The 26,828-nt window shown below is 37.8% G+C and overlaps 1 protein-coding gene and 1 non-coding gene across 5 annotated transcripts in view; both read left to right on the top strand.

Moving 5' to 3' along the window:
• LOC108175368 (EGF-like and EMI domain-containing protein 1) overlaps positions 1-26,828 on the top strand; it is a 707,491-nt gene that overhangs the window by 318,887 nt on the left and 361,776 nt on the right. The window lies entirely within an intron of this gene.
• MIR551B (microRNA mir-551b) lies at positions 12,451-12,510 on the top strand. Its single transcript, NR_162683.1, has one exon. It is a non-coding gene; the product is annotated as a microRNA mir-551b (primary transcript).

The following is a 26,828-nucleotide window of genomic DNA, read 5'->3' as shown; positions in this document are numbered from 1 at the left end:
TCTTTCATCCCATTCTTCATCACAATTCATTTCAGTTATCTTTATATACAGAAGATCAACTTAGCATATACTAAGTAAAGATTTCATATACTAAGCATATACTAAGTAAAGATTTTGCACCCACAAAGACACACAAAGTATAGAGTACTATTTGGGTAGTAGTTTTACCGTTAATTTGCATAGTATAACACATGAAGGACAGAGGTCTTACATGGGGAGCAGGTGCACAGTGACTCCCGTTGCTGATTTTACAATTGAATTTTCATCTGTACCTATCAATAACTCATTGTCAACTTTCTTACAGAAACCTAGACTCATTTCAATAAAGGTAAACCATAAAGGAATCTACTTTCTCCTTAATGACAGCTGCCCTAAGGTCCAGCAGCCACCACAGCTCCACTGGGGTTGCTTTGCCTCCCATCTGCAGCTTGAGATTTCTTGAAATTTCTCTTTACCATTGCTCCAGGCATTGCCTTCCTCTCTCTGACATTCAGTTCCCTTCTTTCTGAATCTCATGTCTATATATTTTTTATGGAGAACACTTTTCAGTAGCTTTTTGAAAAAGACTGTTGGGGTAAATTCCTTGAAATCTTGATTGTCATAAAAAGCTTTAGACGTTCACATGAAATGGGTTATATGACTAGTTGTAGAATTCTAGGTGGAAAAAATTACTGCTCGACATGGTGAAGGCAACACTCCCTTCTATTTTATGTCTAACTTTCAGCTTGAGAAGTGTGATAACCTTCAAGTTCTCTGTTATATATAACTGGTTACTTTTTAAAAGTTTTTCAATATTTTCTTTCAAACCTGATATTCTGAAATGTCATAATATTGTGCTTTGGTGCCTTTTACAGTCATTTGTGAAGTGCATTTGAATGATTGTAAATTGAGAAATGCAAGTCTTTCTATACTGGGAAAATATACTCTATTATTTCCTGGGTCATTTTCTATCTCCTTTTCTAATGTCCACTAATTGTCTACTAATCAATCTTGGTTCTCTTATATATACACTAAAAATTTGCATATTTTTATTCTCTTGTTTTCCGTCTCTTTGTTCCATTTTATGCTCTGAGGGATTTCTTTAAATTTTCTATTGTATTATATTTGTACAAACAGTATGTCCACATCTAATGGTTCATTTCTGTTTTCTAAATGTTCCTATTTATAATTTCCAGATACAGTTACATTGACACAAAATGCCTTTAATATCTTCTGTCTCAGGATGCACATATGCAAACATGTGCATATTTAGTTTCTTGTTCTTGAATCATTCTGCTTCCTTCAGGGTCTTTCTGTTTTATTATTATTTTTTTACTGTTTGCTTATTTTAGTCCTTCTTTCATATGAGAGGCATTCTTCAAATATAATCCTCAACTGTCCATTTATATTTGAAAGTGAAGTACACAAAAGACTGATGGGAAATAATATGTGTATGTGTCTGAGAGAAAGGGAGAGAGTGAAAGAGACAGGAGAGAATCATCTTTGAGTAAATGAACCAGTTATTGCACATTTTGTGTGTTGTTTTGGGGGAGAACATCCAAAGGCCAGTCAGAATCTCTAGGACTTTTTTCTTGAACTCTTTGGTTTCCCTAGAAAAGAAGTATCATTCCTCCTTCAATATAGACAGCATATTTAACTCTGTTTTCAGTGCAGTATTTCGTTTTCTTCCTCAACTGCCATCCTTGAGCTTTTGTGGGTGAAGAGCAATTAGCTGTCTGCGTGGACTGTAGGATCTGAGAGTATGGAATTCTTTATCTGGACTTTAAAACAAGCATCTTACTTTCAGTCCCACCCTGTACCCTAGATTGCAGAGGTCCCTGTAACCAAGTCCTAGTCCCAGCAGGGATTGCACATGTGAATTTGAATTCCATGCCTTGGTAAATCCACTTCCCTGGCCCGAGATACAATCTCTGCATGTGGCTAACTCGAGAACCCCTCTTCCATCTGCTTCTTCTGTCTTCTGATTTCCCATCCTCTATTGTCAGTACACTTCTATTTATACCTAGCTTCCTTATTTTCACTCTAATGAAATTTGATGAGGAAATGGAATTAGATTAGGAGGATTTCTTTTCACACTAGAAGAAAACACTCAATGTATGCTTTTTAAATGTAAAATGTACTATATAGTGAGTGCTTTTGACTTATTTTTTCAATTCTGACCTTTTGTTAACAGTATTTCTACTTTGGATGTTAAAATCCTAAACCTTAAAACTATTAGACTCATTTATCACTTCTTCCCACAACCTGAAAAATAAATAGTTTGTGCTCCCATAAAATGAAAACAGTTCATTTGCACACTGTTTCTTTCAAATGTTGTACTTTCGATTATGTTTTAGGTTTTGCCTTACTTATTCTATAATAAATGTTTTACTGTATATCTGAGTCCCTGCCATCCCCACAAGCATTTGAATTTAATCTTTTATTTTCTTTATCTGAGTTGTGAAATTTTCACTTTAGTAGAGATTAGAAGTATTTTATTATTTTTTTCTGAGTCAGTTAGATTTCATACATGTGAATACCATATTCCAGTTATATGGTCTGAGTTTTCTGCATACATGCATGAATCATTCTCTCTACTAACATCATCTTTTTTGCAGATAAAATGCATTAAAGGTCTCTTCTTTATAAATAATATATGAACTATAAATCTATACTTTAATTTTATGATGCCTTCAAGTAGGCAACATTGTCAATGGAAGAATTACAGTGCAAGTTTGCTTTTATGCTGCTAATAAAATGAAACTGTTTTAGGTTAGAATACAGTAAAACTGGCAGTTAAACTTAAATAGGAAGTCATTAAATTGTGTTTGAGTTCAAATTTAAACAAAAAAAAGCAATATTTATGTAGCAACTATTGAAGATGATGTTTTTATTGAATTTGGCAAACAGTGACATTCCTGTTCTTTTTTTTATAAGATGTATTTATTTATTTACTTATTTGAAAGTCAGAGTTTCAGAGAGAGAGAGAGAGAGAGAGAGAGAGAGAGATCCATATGCTTCCATATTCCACTCCCCATATGGCTGCAATGGCCATGGCTACCCAGGCTGAAGCCAGGAGCCAGGAGCTTCATTTGGTTCTCCAACATGGGTGCAGGGGCCAAAACACTTGGGCCATCTTCTGCCACTTTTTCCCAGGCCATTAGCAGGGAGGTAGACTGAAGTGGAGCAACCAGAACACAAACTGGTACACATATGGGATCCCAGTGTCATAGGTAGTGGTTTTACCAACTGCAGCACAACATTGGCCCCAACATTTTCATTCGTTAATAGAATAACCTGCTGGAAAAATGAACAGCTTCGGCCGGCGCCACGGCTCACTAGGCTAATCCTCCGCCTTGCGGCGCCGGCACACCGGGTTCTAGTCCCGGTCGGGGCACCAGATTCTGTCCCGGCTGCCCCTCTTCCAGGCCAGCTCTCTGCTGTGGCCAGGGAGTGCAGAGGAGGAGGATGGCCCAAGTGCTTGGGCCCTGCACCCCATGGGAGACCAGGATAAGTACCTGGCTCCTGCCTTCGGATCAGCGCGGTGTGCCGGCCGCGGCGGCCATTGGAGGGTGAACCAACGGCAAAAGGAAGACCTTTCTCTCTGTCTGTCTCTCTCTCACTGTCCACTCTGCCTGTCAAAAAAAAAAAAAAAATGACCAGCTTCACCTCAGTGACCAGTTTTGTGACTTGTTTTAGGCATCAGGTTTTGACTTGAGCCAAACATAATTGATTATTGAAGTGTTGCTCGTTTTAGCAGAAAGTTCAGTTCATATGTGTAGAATGAGTAAACTAAGGATTTTTCAGTATTTTTTCTTAATTAACTAGTTCAACACAGAGATTGCTTGAGAAGCCCTTGTCTTAGTGCCAAATGTTCAAGAACTGAAAGCAGTGTAGAGGGCTCAACAGTCATTCCTTAAGCCCCCATCCTAATCCAATGACCCTAGGAATATGTTACCAGATATGACAGAAGCGACCATGTAGGTGTGATTTTTTTTTTCTGACTTAAAAATATATGCATTCATTCATTCCTTGTGGGACTGGCTGGGAGTAGACAGACCAAGAGAGAGAGAGAGAGAGCACTCCTGTTTACTGACTCATCTGCAAAATGCCTGCAATAGCCAGATCTGGGATAGGCTGCTGCCAGGAGCTGTGAGCTCAGCCTAGATCACCTATGTGAGTGGCAAAGACTCGGTCACTTGCCTTCCAGAGTTACATTATCTCTACATGAGTAGAGAGCTGAAATTGGGAGTGGAATTGGAACTTGAACCCAATCTAGGCTTTGGGTACAGGTATCACACACTGATTCTTAACTGCTCACTAGTCCGAACATCAGCATTGCCAATGTGATTAAATTAAGTCTAGAGACCAGCAGAGTATCTTGGAATATCCAGGTGGGCCCAATGATGTAATCACTAGTGTCATTATATAAAGTTGATAGGAAATGAACATACAGGTGATGTGGTGATGAAAGCAAAGAGGGATTTGAAGTTGCTGTACTGCGGGCTTTAAAGAGGGAGGAGGAGACCCAGAGGCAAAGAAGGCCAGGGATCAACTTTAGAAGGTAGAAAGTCAAGAAAAAAGTTTATCCTCTAGAGTTCCCAGAGTGTAATCCTTCCAAACCCTGATGTAATTCAGTGAAAGTGATTTCAGAATTCCCTGCTAGAACTATAAAAGGATAAATTTGCATTGGTTAATTTTAATTTGTTATAGAGGCTATAGAAACTAGTACAATTATACCACTCCCAATCCCATCTGTGTTTTTAAAAACCACAAAACTAAAAATTGGAAAATAAAGCCATAAAGGTATATTTCACTTTAGCCATAATTCAGGTTCAGGTTGAAGACAGATTCCAATAGAATTTTTGCAAAATGCTCCAGCTGCCACTATTTATGTAGGAATGTTTCTAAGAAGTTTTTTTCATTCAGTGAAGTATTTAGTGAGATGGTTTGTAAAAGTTATCAGAGGTGGCCAAGCTTGTAAATATCCTTAGGTTCAGCAACACAACAGTTTTATTTTTTAATCTGTTCTGGGATTTTCCTCTGTATATCCTGTTTTCAGAGGAAAGTGAAGGAAATTATAATATATAGTAATTATATAAGAACTTTGGTCTAATTTGTTTCCTGACTGTTTAGAGATGCTATGGCAGTTATTTTTTTTCTTACAATTGTGAAAGAGATGAGAAGTAACTATATGATTTTTATGAAGTGAGGTGATACTGAACTGCAAAACACTTTATGAAGTTGTGACTTCAAACAGTTTCAACTTATGAATTGCAAACAATATACATGTGTCAAGCACAGTCATCAGTTCTTCTGAACATTACATGAACTTGTGTATAAATTTCCTCTTGGTACACAACAAGTCTCCCAACACTTACTAACTTAAATAGCTGCCATTCATTTCCTCATGATTCTGCAGTTTGGGCTGGGCTTCCAGGTTAAATTGCTCTGCTAGTCCTGCTGATGATCCTTCATGTGCTCACCCATGCAGCTGTAGGCATTTGACAACAGCTGATGATGGCTGGTCCCAAATTATCTCAATAACATACCTGGCAGTTGATAGTGGCTGTGGTACACTAGTTCTTTATAGTGACTCTCATTTTCCAATAGACTGGACTAGGATCCTTCCAATGATAGCACCAGTATTCTAAAAGGGCAAACATGCAAGCTGCAGATCTCTTAGGAATTAATGCTATAACTAGTACTCAAGCAGTATTTTACACTTTGTGTTTCTGTGTGGGTGCAAACTGTTGAAATCTTTACTTAATATGTACTAAATTGATCTTCTGTATATGAAGGTAATTGAAAATGAATCTTGATGTGAATGAAATGGGAGAGGGATGGGAGATGGGAGGGTTGCGGGTGGGAGGGAAGCTATGGGGGGAAAAGTCATTGTGATCCATAAGCTGTATTTTGGAAATTTATATTTATTAAATAAAAGTTAAAAAAGAAAGACTTCCCTTAAGAAATCCCATAGTGGTACCTCCATCACATTCTCTTGGCAAAAGTAATCTCAAGGGCAGTCCACTTTCAAAGGGTAGAAATTCTCAATAGGCAAAGTAAAAAAGTCACAGGGTGTGGATACAAGGTAGTGTAGTTTGTTAAAGGATACTAATGCAATCAACTACTACTCATTTCTAATGGATATGAATGATATCCACTGTTTCATCTTTGCTCTATGGTTTCTTATGTGTGGTTTGTTTATTAATCAATGATGAGTATAGTAGCCATTGGAAGAAGGATTATGGAAATCTTGTGGGAAAAGCAAAGTACTTAAATATTTAAGGGCATATATAGTAGATGTTTCTTCTTGGCTTTTATTGCTTTCTTTCAAATATGTTATTTGGATGTAGGAAATGTAAAATACTAAAATACTGTTCTACTTGAATATAGAAAATACTGTGAGATTATCCAAATTGTTGGAGAGAAATATATTAATAACCAGGATGAATTGATCTATTTTACGTGTTTATGAAAGGGAAATAGTTAGATCTACAGATTGGCAAAATGGGCAATGAAAATTAATGAAAGGATGACTTAGAAATTGCTTTAGGGCAGTGTCTCAACCTGGCTGCACCTTGTATCACCTGGGGAGCCTGGAAAAACGTTGATGTTGAAGTCCTGTCGCAACCCAATTACATCACAATTTCTATGTACCCCTTTCTTTTAAAAGCTTCCCAAGAGGGTCTAATGTGTAGCTAGGATTTAGAACCACTCACCGCTGTAAGGTTAGAGATTTGGAAGAAAGGTTTGAAATAATAAGGTTTGTGGATATAGTATAGAAAGGTTGGATTTGGACAGCAGCCTCCAGCCAGACTTGATAATTGGCAGTGCCTCAAGGTGGAAAAATTAATGTCTTTCCTGTTTCATGGGAGAGGAGAAACAATGTTTAAATTTTCTGATGGGGCTTCTGATTTTTTAAAATGTATTTTTAAAGAGCAGAATAGCACCAGTGACAACATATTATTTGACCAATATATAAAGTCTAAAAATGGGATGGAAAGATTAAATAATGGTAAAATCATTTCATATACCAAATGTTATTTATATTCAGTGTTTATAAGGAGAAAATTCAAAACTATAGATTTGTAATTTTCAATCTTTCTCCAATAGCATTATTGTTATCTCATTTATAGATAGAGTTTAAATTATATTATTTAGAAGTTGATGAAGCTTTTTAAAGCAGCAAGAGACGATGCTGCTCTTTTCTTATAATCATTCTTAGAAATGGAAAAATGCATCTGATTCTATGCAAAACATTTGTTCAGTTGTGTTTTTTTCTTTTAATAAGAGAACTGTTAGCCACTGAGGTTGAGGAATTTACAAGGCTCTAGAGTAATCTGATGTGGATAGAAATGTTGCTTGTATATTGATACTGCTGCAGTTTTGCTTGTTACAGCAAAACTCCTTTTTCAGTCATATTCTCCATAGTGAACAGAATAAATGTTTGTATCAGAGCTACTCATAAAAGACTGAAATAATGAACTCCTCATTTGTTGCTCCTCCGAAGTGGCTGATTAAAAGCAGTATCTTGATGGCTGAAGGCTGTCATCCCAAATCAGGACTTGATTGTGAGTGGAGAGTGTAATCCTATACCATACTTGAAAGGAAAGATTTAATGTCTCAGACTGGGTGAAAGCATCAAATAGGCAATACGTCTATTTTTTCTTCCCCTTAAAAAGTAATTACTGGTCGAATATAGAATATACTCAGGCCTCCGAAGATTTACGCTGACATGAACTCTTTGGCGATACTGTTACAAAAGTTGATTTATTCCAGGGGATCCAGAAAAATGGTTCCATGAAACCATCTGCATGTTGCGACTGTTTGCTTCCACCCAAGACCTTAGGATAGAAAACTCAGTATTAAGATGAAAAATTCCTTCCCAGGAAAACACTCTATGTAAAGGCTCAAGATTCAAAAATAAAATAAAATGAAATTACTCCTTTGATCCTCAGGCTAAATCTAAAGTAATCTGCAACAAAAGGGCTTTTTTCTTTAAGGATTCCCAGCCCTTTGAGGTTAGGTGAGTGCTGTGTTTAATAAAGATTATGTGACTGATTACTTTTCACATACTGACAGCTCCCTGTGGTGTCTTTTATATGGATGGGGGATTATATTAAAGCTCCATCTTTCTGTATAGTGGCCACCTGCTCTTAAAATGGGTCGGATCAAACTTTCTTGGAAGTAATATTAAGGATCCCAAGCATAGTGCAAAAACCTATGGGAATGATCTGCATCTTAAGACTGAACACTGAACAGAAGAGTGAATAGCAATGAAGAAGGGAGGGTGGAGCCCTGGACAATTTGAAATATCTGCTCAGTTGTTAGATTTCACAGGAATATACCAAAACCCAATTCTGATTATGGGCAGAGTACCAAATCGTGAAGAAAAGAAGGTGAGTAAACAAGAACAAGGAAGACCCTTGTCTGTGATGTATGTATATAAATGAGCTTTGTGCATTTATTTTATTCCTCTAATTGATTTCAAGGAGGAATCCTCTGGGATGAATACAGAAAAAGCAATTTTTACGCAAACTCTCAGTGTAAAGTAAATGATTACTGGAGGTCCTCAAAATAATGGTGCCACACAGAAATCAATTATTAAGACTTTATTGCAGTATTTATTTCACATATAAGGCTGCACGTGTATGCTAGGAAATAATTGCTTTTTAACAATAAGCTAGGCTGAAGTTCAGATTTAAAATACCAAAAAAGTTAACTCTCTTCTATGTTAATGTAATTTATATAAAAATTGAGATTTGATGAAATAATGCAAAAACTTTATGAATTAAAATATTTTGAGTGTGATAATATGACTTCCTATGGTCTATATAAATTTTGGCAAGTGCTTTCTCTTGATTTTCCTCCCATTACTTCCTCAATTAAGGGACCATGTTCTCTGTCTTTCAGTCACTACTCTGTCTCCAAATGCTATCTTTGAGCTTCCTTGAATTTTTCTTTGGTTTTAAAATCTAGCATTCCCATGCCTATTATTTCAAGATCTTCAGGTTTAAAATTGAGTTTGGGTTGGGTGGTTGGCATAGTGGATAAGAAGCTGCTTGGGATACCTGCATCCCACATCAGAATGCCTGGGTTCGAGTCCTGACTCTTCTGATTCCAGCTACCTACTAGTGCACACCCTTGGCAGGCAACTGGCTTAAGTTGTTGGGTCCCTGCCACCAATGTGGAAATCCAGATTGAGTTCCCAGTTCCTGGCTTCAGCCTGGCCCAGCCCTGGCTATTGGCAGGCTTTGGAGAGTGAATCAGCACATGGAAGATCCCTGTCCCTGTCTATCTTTGTCTCTTTTTCTCTCTCTGCCTTTCAATTAAATAGTAAGTGAATAAATTAAAAATTGAGCTCATTTCCTACCTGCTTGAAATCTCTTTGTCCTTTTTTCTTTCTGTCTGGGTAAATGACATCACTGTCACAATCCTGATATTCAAGCAACCTGAAAGCCTGAGTGTCATTATGCATTTTCCCTCCACTCCAACATCCAGTCTTCAAGTCCTGTAAATTCTTAGTGCTCTTTTCACCCTCACTGCCACAAGTCTAATTTTATGCTCTTCTCATTTTCTACTTGAACACTGCAACAACTTTCAAATGAGCCCCTGGTATCTCACCACTTACTGAGAAAACATCCAAATTCCCTGTTACTGTATATGTGGCCTTTGATGGTGTGACCCCTGCATGCTCAATTTTTCTTTGGTTTTCTGCTTCTCTCACTATGTGTCCTTTCTTATTCTCTAGTGATAAAGAAATTTTCAGAGTTTTTGACTATCTCATATGTCTTCGTTTTTCACATCGTTTTCCTTTTTCTTTCTTCTTCTTCTTTTTTTTTTTTTTTTTTTTTTTTGACAGGCAGAGTTAGACAGTGAGAGAGAAAAAGAGAGAGAGAGAAAGGTCTTCCTTCTGTTGGTTCACCCCCCAAATAGCCGCTATGGAGCCAGGTGCTTCCTCCTGGTCTGCCATGCGGGTGCGGGGCCCAAGTACTTGGGCCATCCTCCACTGCCTTCCTGGGTCACAGCAGAGAGCTGAACTGGAAGAGGAGCAACCGAGACAGAATCCGGCACCCCAACCGGGACCCAGTCAAAAACTGGGTGCTGGCGCCGCGCCACAGGCGGAGGATTAGCCTAGTGAGTGGCGGCGCCAGCCTTCCTTTTTCTTGAAATGCCTTTTTTTATTTTGATTGTCCACTTTGGAAAGTTCCTTTTCATCTTTGGTATCCTCAACTCCACTCCTCCATCTAACTTTATGCATTAATTATAGTCAATTGAAAGGTCCCCATTATGTGGCCTGTGCCCTTTGGACAAATGCTGACTTGATCTGAAAGTATCTACAAAGAAGTTGATGTTGATGTAATGCCACTTGGGAATTATAATACCATGCTTTGAGAAGTTAAGTCCAATGACCTTGTACATAACTAGGATTTGTTAACTTTAGTGTCATCTCAAGAGGCTTTAATACTTGAGAATCACAGTGTCTACACCAGGAAGAGATGGAGAGAGACAGAGATAGACAGACAAGATGGATCTTTTTGTCTCAGGAAGCCAAAGAGGTTAGCATTAGGACACAAAATGCAAGTACCAAGTTTAAATGTTAGCACAAGGATTGAAAATATTGAAGCAAAACAGAGCAAAGAGCCAGGTAGAAATGAAACAAAATAGGAGCAAGGAAGAAATGGAACAAGGAAGTTTCTGGGCCACTGTCAAATCAGTCATGAAATGTCCTTAGCATGTCATTCTTTTCGGAGGACATGTGGGGGCCTGGAGCTTAGGTAGTTTGTGTTGACGCAAATCACTGATTTCAGAACTTCTAGTGTCACATTTCGAATCTGAATTAAAGTGAAGGCCAATAACTCCTGCTTTACCATTTCTAAATGTTTGGGATTGAACCAGAAGATTATTTTTAAGGAGTCTGTCAATTCTGCTCTGCTATGGCTCTGTTTTTTTATTTTTTTTATTTTTTTGGTAATCTTATGTGTACTGTAACTGTGCTCTGCAAGTTTAGAACTAAGTGTCATGTCACAGTGGTTTGTGCTGGTTACTTAGCTTCTGTTATCCTTTTAATATGAAAATATTGTGATATACATTTATAGTGTCCTCAATTAACAGAAATTACTGACATCTAGAATTTCTTGAAATTATACTGCTTTTTATTGAAAGCTAAATAATTTCAAAATCCAGCTTTGTCAGATATAGTTTAAGATGTCATGAAATAATTCAGTTTATTTATGTATTGGCAATATTTCTTAGATTGAGTTTTTATTATATGTTTTCTTCTGGTAGTTCATTAAAAATGTACTAAAAATACTAGAAGAACTCTATGGAAGTGTATGCTTTATAATTTGATGGTGGACAAAGTTAGACATTTCAAGCCAGAATGACTGGTGTGAAATACATTGAGTGAGACTCTGTAGTTGAATTTTCCAGACTAACCGATAGAATAAAAAAGGGAGAGAACAATCTAACATGGGAAGCGAGATACACAGCAGACTCATAGAATGGTGGATGTCCTAAACAGCACTCTGGCCTCAGAATCAGTCCTTAAGGCATGCGGATCTGGCTGAAAAGCCCATGAGACTATTTCAGGCATGGAAAGCCAAGACACTCTGGCAAAAACAAAACAAAACAAAACAAAACCTAAATGAAAGATCTCCGCGAGTGAGATCCCAGTGGAAAGAACAGGTCATCAAAGAAGGAAGTACCTTTCTCTGAAGGGAGGAGAGAACTTCCACTCTGACTACGACCTTGTCTAAATATGATCAGAGTCGGTGAACTCAAAAGGCTTCCATAGCCTTGGCAACTCATGACAAGAGCCTAGGGTAATTACTGAGGCCATAAACAAGAGTGTCAATTTGTTAAGTCAACAACAGGAGTCACTGTGCACTTACTCCTCATGTAGGATCTCTGTCCTTAATGTGCTGTACATTGTGATTTAAAGCTATAACTAGTACTCAAACAATATTTTTCACTTTGTGTTTCTATGTGGGTGTAAACTGTTGAAACCTTTTATATGCTAAACTGATCTTCTGTATATAAAGAGAATTGAAAATGAATCTTGATGTGAATGGAAGGGGAGAGGGAGCGGGAAAGGGGAGGGTTGCGGGTGGGAAGGAAGTTATGGGGGGGGGGGAGAAGCCATTGTAATCCATAAGCTGTACTTTGGAAATTTATATTCATTAAATAAAAGTTAAAAAATAAAGTAAACAACAAAGAAATATACACATAATAAATTTCACAAATGTTGTTGAGTGTTTATCTGTCACTTCACACTATCTTGGAGACACTATAGATAATCTGAATAGAAAGTTACACCAGAAATGTCTTCCTCTGAGATAGTACCAGCTCTTTTGTACACTGTTATTTATCTGATAATTTGCTGTATCTTTTCTTGCTTTATTTTTCTGCTGATGCTTCTGATTTCAGACCTGTGTTAGGTTTTACAGATGAGCTCTCCTGGCCCATGAAATCAAGCGTGGGTGAGACCTGGTGCAGAACAGGAAGGCGACCCATACTTGGTTTCAGAGGCTGCGAGAATACCTACAGTTGTAAGAGAGCACCATTTATATCTATACAGGCTTCCAGGAAACAAAAACACCAAGTCAACCTTGTTTTTATTAGACATACATAAATAAGAGACAGAGATAAAATTCATAATTGTATTAGATTTCTGCTCCACTGGGATTTTTTAAGAACCTTCTAGATGGCTCAAACCAGGTTGACAGGTTAATTTGATGCCTCAGATGATGGCTTTGGAACAGTGAATCTGAAGCTGCTTCTTCCTTAAGGACATTGCTGCTCTCCCCTCCAACCCCCACCCACACACTTCTCCAGTTACGATGGTCAGCTTGCCCACGGTTCTGGGCTGGCTTCTTGGTGTCTAACAGAGATAACAAGGACAAGAATAAGAGTTTTGCTGGGTCCCTCCTTTATGCTTGGGCATCTACCAACATTTTCCCAAACACATTATTTCCCCGCACCCAACCCCACTCACAGATGCTTGCCTATAGGGCCAAAAAATCTCTAGTTAGTGCTGTGCCAGAATCTCACTTTTCTGTGTAGGAGATTGGAGTTTTTTCAAATAACCCATCTGGTAACATAAAGAGAAGTAAAGAAACTGAGGTAAATACAGTATATATTATTACATACTTTATTGCATGTGTTGTATCTTTGCTGATAACTCATTTATAGACTATATTTGTTGAGCTAGTATTTGTTAATTTCTCCTTTGTTTGTCCTTTGCTCTGCAATTTAATTTTGCTAGGGTGGGGTTGGGTCATGGGGTATTGTCTGCTTAGGCCAGTGGAACCACTTCACAATTGCTTTTTATTTTCTCAACCAAAATTCTGAAGTCCTGGATCCTTGGCATAGAAAATTAAGCTGGAAAGGCAACTTCTGCCAAGTATATGTTGCATAGCTCCTGGTGATGGATTTTGGTAGGCTTACTGAGAGAAATAATAAAGTCATTTCCAATGAAGATTTATTCTGTGTTTCCTTAGTTGACTTTCATATTTGTAATACATTTTGTACTTATAAATGGTATTTTTTTGTTTCACTTAAGGTACTTTAATTTATAAATACACAAAATCACAAGTAAATATTCCATTTTATTGGGCTATGATACCTATAGCAAATTCTTTGTCACTCATACTTCTCCTTTGTTGAGGAATGAGTTGGAGAAATGCTGTTTGCTTTGAACTGATACCACCAGTAGAGAGCTTCAATCTACATACTAGAGAAGTGCTGCCCAGTGGAATTTTCTGTGATGGTGGAAATGTCCTACAAACGTGCTGCCTAGTTTGGTAGCCATTGGTCACAGGATGCTTGGAATATGGTTAATGCAATTAGGGAACTACATTTTTAAAATTTAAATAGCTGTATATGGTTAGTAGCTATTATATTGGACAGTTCAGTTATTAGTATTTTAGTCAATTAGATAATTTTTGGGGGGCTAAAACCTCAAATTCTTTATTGGTTCTTTATGAATTTGGTAAGTTTTAGTCGGTGACTGATGCTCACATATTTTACAGCAGTTAAATTTGTCATCATGACATTTGGCTTAGTCTAATTGGGCTGTTATAACAACATATCATAAATTGATTAGATTATAAACAAAATAAATTTATTTCCCAGAGGTCTGGAGGGTGGGAAATCCAACATCAAGCCACCCTCAGACTTCGTGTTTGATGAAGGCTTGTTTCTTGGTTCGCAGAGAGTGCCTTCTCACTGTGTCCTTACATGGTGCAGGGGCAAACAACCCTTTGCAGCTTCATTCATAAGGGCACTAACTCCATTCATGAGCCCTCCAACCTCATGATCTAATCATACCACCTAAAGCCTCACATTTTGATACCATCATCTTAGAGACAGGAGGTGTGAGGGGAGCAAAACTTTCAATCATAGCATTCTTCCACCATAAAGTGTCCACAAAAATGTGTTTCAAAGCCAGTGTTCTAAATTTCAACCTACTTATTGGATGCCACTTAATTTTTTAAAAAAGATGTAATTATTTATTTGCAAGGTAGAGTTACAAAGAGAGAGAGAAAGAGACAGATACAGACATACACATTTACACAGAGAGAGAGAAAGAGAGAGAGCACATCTATTTGCTAGTTTACTCCCCAAGTGACCACAAGGACTAGGGCTGGCCCAGGGTGAAGCAAGGAGCCTGGAATTCCATCAGGGCCTCACACATGGGAGACAGGGTCCCAGATACTTGGGCCATCTTTCACTGTTTTCCAAGGCACAATAGCACGAAGCTGGATCATAAGTGGAGCAGCTTGGGAGCCAGTGCTGTGGTGCAGCAGGTTAAGCCACCTGCAACACCAGCATCCCATGTGGGCACTGGTTCAAGTCCCAACTGCTCCACTTCTAATCCAGCTCCTTGACAGTGGCCCTGGAAAAGCAGTAGAGGATAGCCCAAGTCCTTGGGGCCCTGTCACCCACATGGGAGACCCAGATGAAGCTTGTGGTTCCTGGCTTTGTCCTGGCCCAACGCAGTGTCATTGCAGCCATTTGGGAAGTAAACAAGCAGACGGAAGATCTCCCTCTTTCACTCTGTCTCTCTGTCTTCCCTTTATCTCTGTAACTCTGCCTTTCAAATAAATAAATAAACTTTTAATAAAAAAAATTAAGTGGACCAGCTGGGCTGCAAACCAGTGCTCATATGGGTTGCCAGTGTCACAGGTGGTGGCTTAACCAGAAGTGCCAAAATGCTGGCCCTGCCACTTAATTTTTAATAAAATATTCATCATATTTATCCCAAAAGCTAAAACCTGTCCAATTATCAAGCAATGATCACACTGTAACTGAGTGTTACCATTTGGCCCATATTGAATAAACTACTCTAAGTGACAAAAAAGAATTTGAAGTGATTCCTCTCCAATACAATCTTCCAGTCTTACTGGAAAGACAAAGCTAGCATACATGAGGTAATTAAAAACAAATCAGTGCTAAAATCAACTATGCAAAATAAGAGTGCAGAAGATGGACATATTAGTGTGGATTACATTCTACACTATAATGTTGAAAGGATCCTTGGAAATCACTTTGATTGTTAGAAATGAAGCAACAAGAATTCAATGGGCTCCCCTCTTCAAGATTTTGCAACATCTAATCACTTATCTAGTGCTTGAGTTCAGATCTCCTGACCCTCTGTCTCTTGGTCTCTCTGCACTAGTTTGCTTTTGAGCTCACCTCCTGGAGAAGCTTCTTCTAAACAATTTGCTGAAAACATAACTTTGGGTTGGGCAACTATAAATGAAGTTCTATTTCAAGCATTAGTTGCATCTGACAGTGTGTTCCTCAAACCTTAATTGTTCACTTAAGACAGTCATGATTTTGCTATATCATTCTACCGCCTATACTGTTACTTATAAATTTTTCTTTCAAATATGAATTTATGTAAAGAAAAATGGAAAATCAGTATCATTTATCATAAGTAACAAATAACTAGGAAATAAACACCTGGGAAATTTTAAGTAAATTGTGCTGTAAATTACAGCCAGAGACATCTTCCTAGGACAGAGGGCTTTTCTCTCTCTGGTGAAGCAGATGAGTGAGTGGTGGAAAAGTGTTGATGGCTCCACATTACTATACAGAACAACCCTTTTCTTTACCTTTAGTTTTAAAATTATGGAATTTACAAGGTCTGATTGCTGAGCCTAGTGTCTCTTGTCGACCCATAACACTATAGCTGGTTTGTGACAGCTCAAGAAAGAAATTAGCCAAGGACTTACATAGTTCTGCACATGCTGGTTTGCATGAGTATGTCTGTCTTGGGTTGGTTGGAGTTGAGATTATGGAGTGGTAGTTATTTTTCTAATTGCATAATAATTGTGTAACATTTCTGAGTTGATTTCTACATTGTAACAAGGCTCATTTGAACTATTAGTTGCTGTGTTTTTTACCAGAAAAAGTAACTGTGTAATTAAATAATCTGTTTTTTTCAATGTTAATTAAATGAGGTTTAAATAGATTATCTTTTCATCTACAGACATGTAATTCTTATTATTCATGAAGCTATAAAACATATTTTTGATGGTAGAGCAGTCAGGAGTATATCAGTAACTGGGTTATGGAAATGGTTTATTAGAAAAAAAGAATTACATGCAGTTTTCTCTTCAAGGTGAAAAATGCTGTCAAAATGGTTTTTAAAATCTTTAAAAATGTGACCCATACAAATATTAAATGGAGATATTTCATGTTTATTTGATTCATTAATGTGAGAAATATTAGGATGGTGAAATAGGTTTTGAAGAGCCTTTGAGGAACAGAGACTTATATACTCATTTGGGAAAATTGTAAGAAATAAATGTACTGATTTAGAGAAAAAGACCATTATTATTTAACAGAGCAATAAAATCATAATTTTTATATATCTTTTTTCTGTTTGAAATTCTTTATTATATATCATGGTTGCACAATTTGAGGCTAGTTAAATACAATTGGTTTTCAAAATCTCTTTGAATATTTTCTAGATGTACTACATGCAAGTGACCTGAAAATATTTGGCATTTTAAAAGTCTGAAACTCTGAGCAGGCACTTACATGAAGGAAACATGAGCATCCATAGATACCACCACACTCAGAACAGACGCTCCAGCACATGGCGGATGGAGCCTTTGCCAGTAAAGAAATGGGTTACTGACCATTGATCAAAGTGCCATAGTAGTAAAACAGGCTTAACAGATGTAATTTGGGTTATTTAGCTTACTCATAAAGTAAGGTTAACTGACAAAACTTACACTGAAGTGTATTCTAAAAAATATTGGTACAAAACCAATGAGTCGTAAGTGAAAGTAGTTTCCCCAGAGAAGGTTTCCTTTTGGTTCTGCCCATCTTAGTGTACTTGAGATCAGAGCCCCTGCATATGAACCGGTGTCTGCAACTTTTTTTAAGAGACAAATGACTTGAATTTAGTGTTAAAAACTAAAACAGACTGTGTAAGTTTGGACTAGCCAAAAAGTTTAATGTAAAATTGTCAAGATCTGAATAACTACATTTTACAGGTCCTCCTGAGTCCACCATCCCAAACTTTTCTCCTGAAAATTGAAGAGAATGAATCTGAAGAAAATGGTATTTGCATACATGTGGCAAAAAGAGTCCTTAAATTAAACACACACTTAGACACATTGGTTTCGGAGTAGGCGTGCGTGGCAGCACGGCTGGCGAGTAACAGAAACAGGCATTGCTCAACATGGCCCAAAGGGGAAAACAGGTCCTAATAACATGCCACGTAACACTTGCCATTCCACAGCAAACTCTGTCAAAGTGGACAGAGTTCAGGAAGCACGGAAAGACGGCACAGAAGTACCCACAGTGAGCATTCCATGTGCCTTTTCCAAACATGGATGTAAAAACAAGTGTTGTTCTCAGAAATACTGAGATGCCATGTTTTAATTCTCTGCAGATTTTGTGTTCAAATGAAATTTATATATCTTTTCTACCATAGAGTAACCATCTGTGTTAAGAGTAGTTTAACTGACTCTAGTAGTAAATAGTATGTTGCAGTCGCTCTTGGACATCCATGTGATTTTGTCCGCTAAGGAATATTTGGCAGAGTCTGGAGACCTTTTTGGTTTGGGGAACCTAGAGGCTGCTACTGTCGTCCAGTGAATGGCATCCAGGGATGCTGCCGAACATCCCACAGTGCACAGGAAGGCCCTCTTTCCTCCTCTCCCGCTCCCTGTCCTGGATCTCAGTGTTGAGAAATGCTGCTCCAGAGAACTGAAGTCCCGTTGTGCAGACCTGCCCATATGACATGGAAAGAATTCACTCTCATCATCCTTCTGCCACATTTCTGAAGCTTGGATGATTTTTTGTCAACAATGCAAAGAGATCTTTGATGCGCTACACACTTGTATATTTTCTGAGTATCCCTGCAGGAAGTAGACTAGTTAGCTAGACTGGATCTCTGCCTTGTTTTCACATTTTATATCCCTCTCTTTCATTCTCTGATTGCTTTCTTGCATTTGAATTTTTAAAAAAATTCTAAAAATAAATGGTGAAGAAATGTTGAAACATGGATTATCTGTCACTGTGACCATTTTAATGAATGCTTTATTCTGTTTCCTGCTGAACAACATTTTCCTCAGCTGACTGTATCTCTTCCTGGATGACATTTGTGATTGTTGAAAAAGAAACAGAGACTGATGTATAAAATGCAAGATAAAAAAGAAGAGCATTTTACTAATACATAAACTCTCCATCCTTCTGACCAAATTTCCACCCTAACTGGAAAGTTAAGGAAAACTGACATTCTCTGTAAAGAAATGTGGAATTGATAACATTTGCCTCATTCTTTTCAAACCTTAGGCAGATTGAATTGAGGGTCAAAAGACACGAGGAGTCTTCTCTTGTACCTCTGGTTTAGTGAAAAGCTATAAACAGAGGAAAATTCATTCATAACCTTCAGCCACTATCACTTTTGTTAGACTTTCCTAGGTACAGCCTCATATCTTTTTCTGTTTAACATCATGTTATTTAGTTCAACATATGCTTCTTAGGCTGGGCACTAGCATACAATTATGGAGATGAAACGTGTTTCTGTACCCACCCCAAAATTCTAGGATACTACTCAACGTTGTAAAATAACTTTATTCACTAATTTGTCACTTAATATTTTACTGCTAGCATTTTTCATGTTATCACATTATCTTCCTTAGTATCATTTTAATGACATCATTTACATGGCTTTAAAAACAGCCTAAGTTTTCTATAGGAACCATAGAATGATTTATGAATTCATTTTAAATAAGTTACACCAACAAAATCAACACTCATATACAGGAGTAAATTATCCTCCACATCATCTGACTCGGTATCTGGAAAGTAGAAGGTACTTGCTTCTATCTGAATTCTAGAATTTTGATATGGAAGGAACCTTGGTGAGGGCCGCCTTCTTTTCTCAGTAGTGAACAAATAGAGGTCTAATTAATTTAACAGAGGCAATGTAGAATTTTGCACTTGAACTCAAATGATGACATTCAAACCCCAGTTCCACCCCTTATTGATTGTGTGCTATTAGATGTATTATTCCTTGGAGAATTTTTCTGTATATTAAGGGAGAGAGTTGCACTAGATTATGTGGAACATTTAAAATTTAACATTTTTTCTTTCATCCAAGATCTTATATTCATAAAACAGATAAAAAGCCATGGTGTTTTTAAGAAAAAGTTCTAATAAGGTAAGCTGTGATGTACTAAATGAATTCACTGTAAAAGAAGCCCTAGACTACTTGTAATACACATTTATTTGAGAAGGGAAACTGACATTTTACGTACATTCTATATTTTAAAGATTTCTTTATTATTTTATGATGGTTTTTACTGTTAATCATTTATGCTTTCAGATATGGGGTACAATATTTCTCCATTTACTTATCGAACCTGCATCCCAGGGAACTTGGTACACTGTCCCTAATAATCCATCTAGTAAGCTTCCTGCCATGTTGCGCCAATGTCTAGAAAATGGATGTGTTCATTTAAAACATTCCTTAAATCTTATATAGGAGTATTTAGAAGGTCCTTTAGAGAATCCTTTTGTGAATCACACCTAAAAATCTCTTTAGGGAAGTAGGAAATAACTTCTTTCTTATCTCCTATGAATTGTTCCCAAGCAAGGAGATTGTCAAAATCATTTTTTTTTTCAACATTCTTCAGGAAAACATGATACCTTAAGGGCTGACTGGCCCTTTGAACTTGAAGCTAAGTGGTGAAGTGGAAAGCCTTCCAGAGCTAATTTCCAGTCCCACTTCTGTCACAGCAGTGATGCTAATGGGATGTGTGAGTTAGCCAACTTTCAAGACGGCCACGTAGAAACATGAAGGAGAGGGTACCACATGATGTCCAGAATCTTACCAGTTACTTTTTATCCATTCGCTATCATAAATAGTTTTTTTTCTTTGTTGTTCTATGTGCAGTGAGTGTGGGCAATCAACAGTTCTGTTGATTGATACACACACACATGTGCACACACACATATATGTATTCACACACATACACACACACATGAAAGGATACACAATTATTGCCTTAGGAAAGTAAGTGGGGATACATTATAGTGAATGACAGATGATGTCATTGGAGTGTTCCACAGGAAGTACGAGTCATGAGAGATCCATATATGTGTGAAAATGCACCAGAAGCATAAAAGAGTTCAGGGGAACCACAAGATAATGAATTCATGGATTATTTTTTTGATATTGTGAACACCTGAATGAGTATATAGTCACTCACTAACTCAGAAGTTATTTACCGAGAGCTTGTTACATACAAAAGACACCCTGGGTATTGATTTGGTGAAGACCAAATTGTATAGCCCTCTCTCTATCTCCTTGTGACATGGAGGCAAAATCAAAGTTTAAACAGACTAGAAATAAATACAGTAAGTGTTAAAAGGAACATATCATAATTAGAAGTAATAAATTACCTAAACTGCAAGGGAAAATCATATACTGTGTATTCTGGTTAATATTTTATGGAGTTGATGCTAATGATTTTTAAAGTAGGAATTCGAAAACTATTTATTAGAGAATGGTTTTTATGATACATCCAATCTAATATTAATATGGGGCAAATAATTCCAAGAAGCAAGTTGGGATATCTAATCATAAAGGATATGAGATGTGGGGCTTTAGAAGGGAGAAGTTATTCCTGTTTTGGGAAAGATGATAAACAAGTCAGTGAAGCTTTGTTATGCACCAACTACAGCAGCTCAAAACATGGATGGTTTTATATGCAAGGATGCACTTCAATGAAAAGATAATATCTTATGGGGTATGGAGTGAGTGCTAAAGTTAATCTTTGATTTAGAAAAGATGAGTGTCTTCCAAAAGGTAGATTCTCCTGAAATACTCCCAAAAAGATCATTGCAAGGCTTTGAAATAACAAGGACTTTAAAATGTGCCTATGTATAGCCAAAATCTCCTGGGAGGAAGAGATAACTACATAAAGTGTGATGTTACTAACCTGGGGATTTCTCTACCTCTTACCATGCTATTATCTACTAGTCCAATTTCCCATATCCTATAGTTTGCAAGGGGGCACAGAGAAGCATAACCATGACCCTTATCCTCAACTAACCCCTTCTAGTGATCAGGAAGATGAAGTCAAGAAATAGGAAACATTTATTTCCAGGCACTGCTTTTATTCATTTTTAATAAACAGTTGTTACCAGGCACAAGTCATGCTGTTATTAATTTCAAACTAAAACTCTGACTATGTGTGACCTCTCTAAATCAGCTATTTTCCAATTCATTTATTTTGACTGTAATTATGACTGATTGCTCAATTCGTATTGGAATAACTATGTGTGGTTTAATTATACTTGAAGATTTGACAATAATAACTAAGGAGTCTTTTCCACATAGCTGTGTTTACTCGTGGTATTGAGATGACAGACTTGGACACCTGATCTATTTCTGTCCCTTGCATTGTGGAAAATAAGTTGTCTCTTTCTTCTGTTGCTATGTCTAGGCAGCTACAACAAATTAAACTTGGTTACATTTAAATAGAAAGATAGATAGATAGAGATCAGCCATGAAGTAATTTATTAGTGTTGCATGTTTGAATGTGTGTACATTCCCATTTATATGTACATAGTTACGTATGTATGCATGTCAGTGATCAAAAGCAAAATATTCTGTTAAAAATACTATATCAAGTTCTATATCTCATCCTCATTCTAAAAATCAGATCCCCGCCTTGTTTTTTGCATACCCAGACTATAAAGGAAGCGTCATTCATTGTTGTTATTGTGTTAAAAAAAAGTCCAACCTTTCTTATTGACTTGATGTTCTACTTAAGCCCATCCTTTATCATCTGACAGAAATCCATTTTAAATATTGTTTTGGAAGCCTGGTTTCTGATGGTCTGTACCGTGGGTAGACCTCATTTTTGTGTGTGTGATGTCTATTGATATTAAGCAAGCTGCGGAACGATTTCTCAGCTTTGATCACCAGAATGAATCGATTTTTAACAAGCCTGGGGATGGCAGCAGTTGCTGAGGTTGTGTATCTAACAACTTCATTGAAGGCTGCATTGGATTTGCTGTTGCTAAGTGCTCTTTCAGTGAGAAGACTTCCTAAACCAACTGAAGATCTTTTATTGGGTTAGAAAATGCTGTTAAATGTTATTTACTGATTAAAATATAATTATAGGCAGCCTCCATTACACAGAATCATCAATTTGCCATTAGAGCTACTTGGTGTAAGTGCTGAAAATGCTAATGAGCAAACTCAAAACTAGCTTTCCCCTGCAGAACATGCAGAATAAAAGAAGGTATTTGTTCACTTTGAATATTCAAGGTTACTGGCAGAATCTGTTGTGGTGTTACTCTCATTAATGACTATGATTTTTTGTGTTCCACCACTAGACCAGATCATAAGTCTTTGTTGTCTTCACAGAATACCCATACCATCCAGAGTCTCCAGAACCGTCAGCACCAAAGCATAATTGGCAACATGAAATCATAACATCACTGACTGTTTAGGCTCGCTTGTGAACCACAGGCGGACCAGTATAATAGGCTTGACAGTTATTGCCAGTGGCTTCCTGAAATAGCAATTCAGGGGCAGATGTTGAGCCTAGCAGTGAAGGCACTAGTTAGCCATGTCCGATATCAAAGTACCTGGTTAAGTACTCACATTTGCTCCTGACTCCAGCCTCCTGTTTACGCACACGCTGAGTGACAACAGCAATGGTTTAGATAATTAGGCCTCTGCCACCCACGTGGGACAGTTGGTTTGAGTTTCTAGTTCCTGGTTTCACCCCAGCCCAGTCCTGACTGTTGCAGGCATTTGGAAAATGAGGTAGTATACGGGAGTTCTCTCCTCTGTCTCTGTCTCTTGTTCTATCTCTTTAAATAAGTTAGAACATTTTTAAAATGCTTCCAAGAGCAAACGGTAATATAGTTTTTAAAATCTGTAATAGGCTTGTCAATCCTTCTCCCCTTTATTTTTATTTGATTTCCTGCAATTAGTTAACAAGCTGCATTGGGAAAAGCTCAATAAAGACAAATTATTATTATTATTATTATTATTATTTTTTTTTTTTTGACAGGCAGAGCGGACAGTGAGAGAGAGAGACAGAGAGAAAGGTCTTCCTTTGCTGTTGGTTCACCCTCCAATGGCCGCCGCAGCCCGCGCGCTGCAGCCGGCGCACCGCGCTGATCCGATGGCAGCAGCCAGGAACCAGGTGCTTTTCCTGGTCTCCCATGGGGTGCAGGGCCCAAGCACCTGGGCCATCCTCCACTGCACTCCCTGGCCACAGCAGAGAGCTGGCCTGGAAGAGGGGCAACCGGGACAGAATCCGGTGCCCCGACCAGGACTAGAACCTGGTGTGCCGGCGCCGCTAGGCGGAGGATTAGCCTAGTGAGCCGCGGCGCCGGCCTATTTTTTAAAAGAATGAGGGTAGGGTGGGAAGTACCACTATGGTCCTAAATCTGTATATATGAAAAACATGAAATTTGTTCATCTTATAAAATTTTAAAAATTGGAAGAAAATAATTTTCATTAATATCATGGGAATTTTATTCACTGAAATATTTTACTCAAAATTTACTTTAATTTATTATAAATTTAATATATTAGGGGAATTATGTGTATGAGTGTATTTACATACATACATATACACACACTTACACAGATACTCTCTTTGAAGCATGGAAAGCATTCTAAAAAATGCTTTTAGTCATTGTCTTTTATTTAAAGTTGGATTTCACTGAGGGTATACTGTCCTTTAAACATATTGACAAGATGACCCTAGAATATTCACAATTTCTTCTTTCCATTTAAAAATATATTTTTTAACTAATCTTGAGATTTTCATCTTGACCCATCGTTGACAATTTTAAGAGTATTTTTGACAGCTGCGACTGTCAAGAATAGAATAGAATCAGTGATTAAACTGGGTAAGTCCAGGAAAACCAACCTGACATTGCAAAGAAAAAAATTATGTTTCTGGATTTAGAAATAAATACATCAGGCTAAAATAATTGCATTGGTCCTCAGCCTATTTTCCTGAGAGGTTTGAGTTCTTGCTGCTTATCAGCCATTTGACTGCTATGTGAGGATTCAGATCACAGAGAGAACAAACATTCTGCTGTTTCACAAGCATAATCACATCATTCATAAGTCCAAAAATCCACTCTCCTATTAAAATAGTTCAAATTGTAGCAAGAATAGAAACCAAGATCTTAATAAGGTGTGAGTTTTATTTTATAGGCAAGCAAAATATTAGCAGGAACTAGATAAGGCAAAATTGCTTTTATCACCATACTTACCATTTTGCCTTTGCTTCTTCTATATGTTCAATTGATCAGAGTGAGTCCAAATGTTGTGGGCTTTTTGGGTTAAATTTATGATGAAGCAAAAAAGGTGATAGGTACCCAAATTTTTTTTTTTTTTTTTTTTGACAGGCAGAGTGGACAGTGAGAGAGAGACAGAGAGAAAGGTCTTCCTTTGCCGTTGGTTCACCCTCCAATGGCCGCCGCGGCCGGCGTGCTGCGGCCGGCGCACCGCGCTGATCCGATGGCAGCAGCCAGGAGCCAGGTGCTTTTCCTGGTCTCCCATGGGGTGCAGGGCCCAAGCACCTGGGCCATCCTCCACTGCACTCCCTGGCCACAGCAGAGGGCTGGCCTGGAAGAGGGGCAACCGGGACAGAATCCGGCGCCCCGACCAGGACTAGAACCCGGTGTGCCGGCGCTGCTAGGCAGAGGATTAGCCTAGTGAGCCGCAGCGCCGGCCATAGGTACCCAAATTTTGTCAACAATATTTTTCTTGTCAACTCTCAATTTTGCTCTGTTAATATGATTGATCATAAGAAGTAATTCAATATGTTGCATGTTTATTCTGTTTCCTGGGTGGTCTGTGGATTTCTGTATTAATATTTTTTAGATTTATTTATTTATTTGAAAGAGTTACAGAGAGAGAAGGAGAGACACAGAGAGTGATGTCGGTTCACTCCCTTGCACATGTAAATATAGAACAAAAAATTTAGGGGCTGGAAAAGAGACACAGAGTAGACTTTTATTTTTTTTAATCTATTTTTAAAGTTAGCAACACATAAGAGACCATCAAGGCAAGTTCAAGCCAGCGTCTTCTGAATGCAGCTTTGTTATTTACAGTCCCATAAATGCACACAGTGGTTGCCTTTCTGTCGTGAACTGCATGAGTCCTTTATTGAAACCTCTTGGTCCCCTCCTATTTATTCACCAAATTTCAGATTTTCAATGATTTACCACTTGCCTCTTTTATCAGACCTTAAGGTAAAATTTGACATGCCCCTCACTCCTACCCTTCACTCATGGCTGGGAGAGGAAAACCACATTGTCCCAGTTGCCACATATTTGAAGGCCAACTTTAAATAATTATTTCAGAAAACAGAAAGTTTCTATCTAAAGTTAGGTAAAGTTTCTATCACTTTTATGAAATGGCAATTCTATCTTCCTCTCTGAAAACATGTTAGAATAAAAGATGCCTGACAGCTGATTAGGAAAGTGACATATATTTTACTTCCTTTCAAATGAAACCTTCTGAAAACGTATTTACTTTCCAGGGGCAGTGACAGGTTGTCCAGCAAAAATAATTGATATCCTTTCTGGGTTTTGTAGAAGGCAAACAATGAAACAGGAGAGATCTTTCTCATACCTTCAAGAGATGAATGACCTGAAATAAACGGATTGTCATTAAATTAAGGTTTTCTGTAGAGCTGATCTAGCCACTGACACATTCTTGTATAATTGTAGGAATGGTTTGCCCTATAGGGGTTAATAATTAAGTTTGGTTCAGTGGTTTCAAATATTTCTGCCATGGAAACATGCATATCCTAACTTTAGAGTAAAAATATCTGAAAATAAGCAAGTTTGTCCATCATTGTGTGTCCCTGAAGTATAATAATTGTTAAATATAGTGCAACTTTAGTGATTCAGATTAGTATTTACAGAGGTATTTTCTAATGAAAATTTCTTCACTTTTGATTGAAATTTGAGCTGAAACATTGATCCCAGTATGTGTAAGCTAAATGATCATACAGAAGCAACTTTTAGAATTTTTTTTTTGACAGGCAGAGTGGACAGTGAGAGAGAGAGAGACAGAGAGAAAGGTCTTCCTTTACCGTTGGTTCACCCTCCAATGGCCGCTGCGGCCAGCGCACCACGCTGATCCAAAGCCAGGAGCCAGGTGCTTCTCCTGGTCTCCCATGCGGGTGCAGGGCCAAGGAATTGGGCCATCCTCCACTGCACTCCCGGGCCACAGCAGAGAGCTGGACTGGAAGAGGAATTTTTAATTAGATAAAAAGATTCATTTATTTGTAATAGAGAGTGACAGAGACAGATCTAGGTAG

Source organism: Oryctolagus cuniculus, chromosome 4, assembly GCF_964237555.1.
Source record: "Oryctolagus cuniculus chromosome 4, mOryCun1.1, whole genome shotgun sequence".
NCBI lineage: Eukaryota > Metazoa > Chordata > Mammalia > Lagomorpha > Leporidae > Oryctolagus > Oryctolagus cuniculus.
This window is presented reverse-complemented; position numbering and strand designations above follow the sequence as displayed.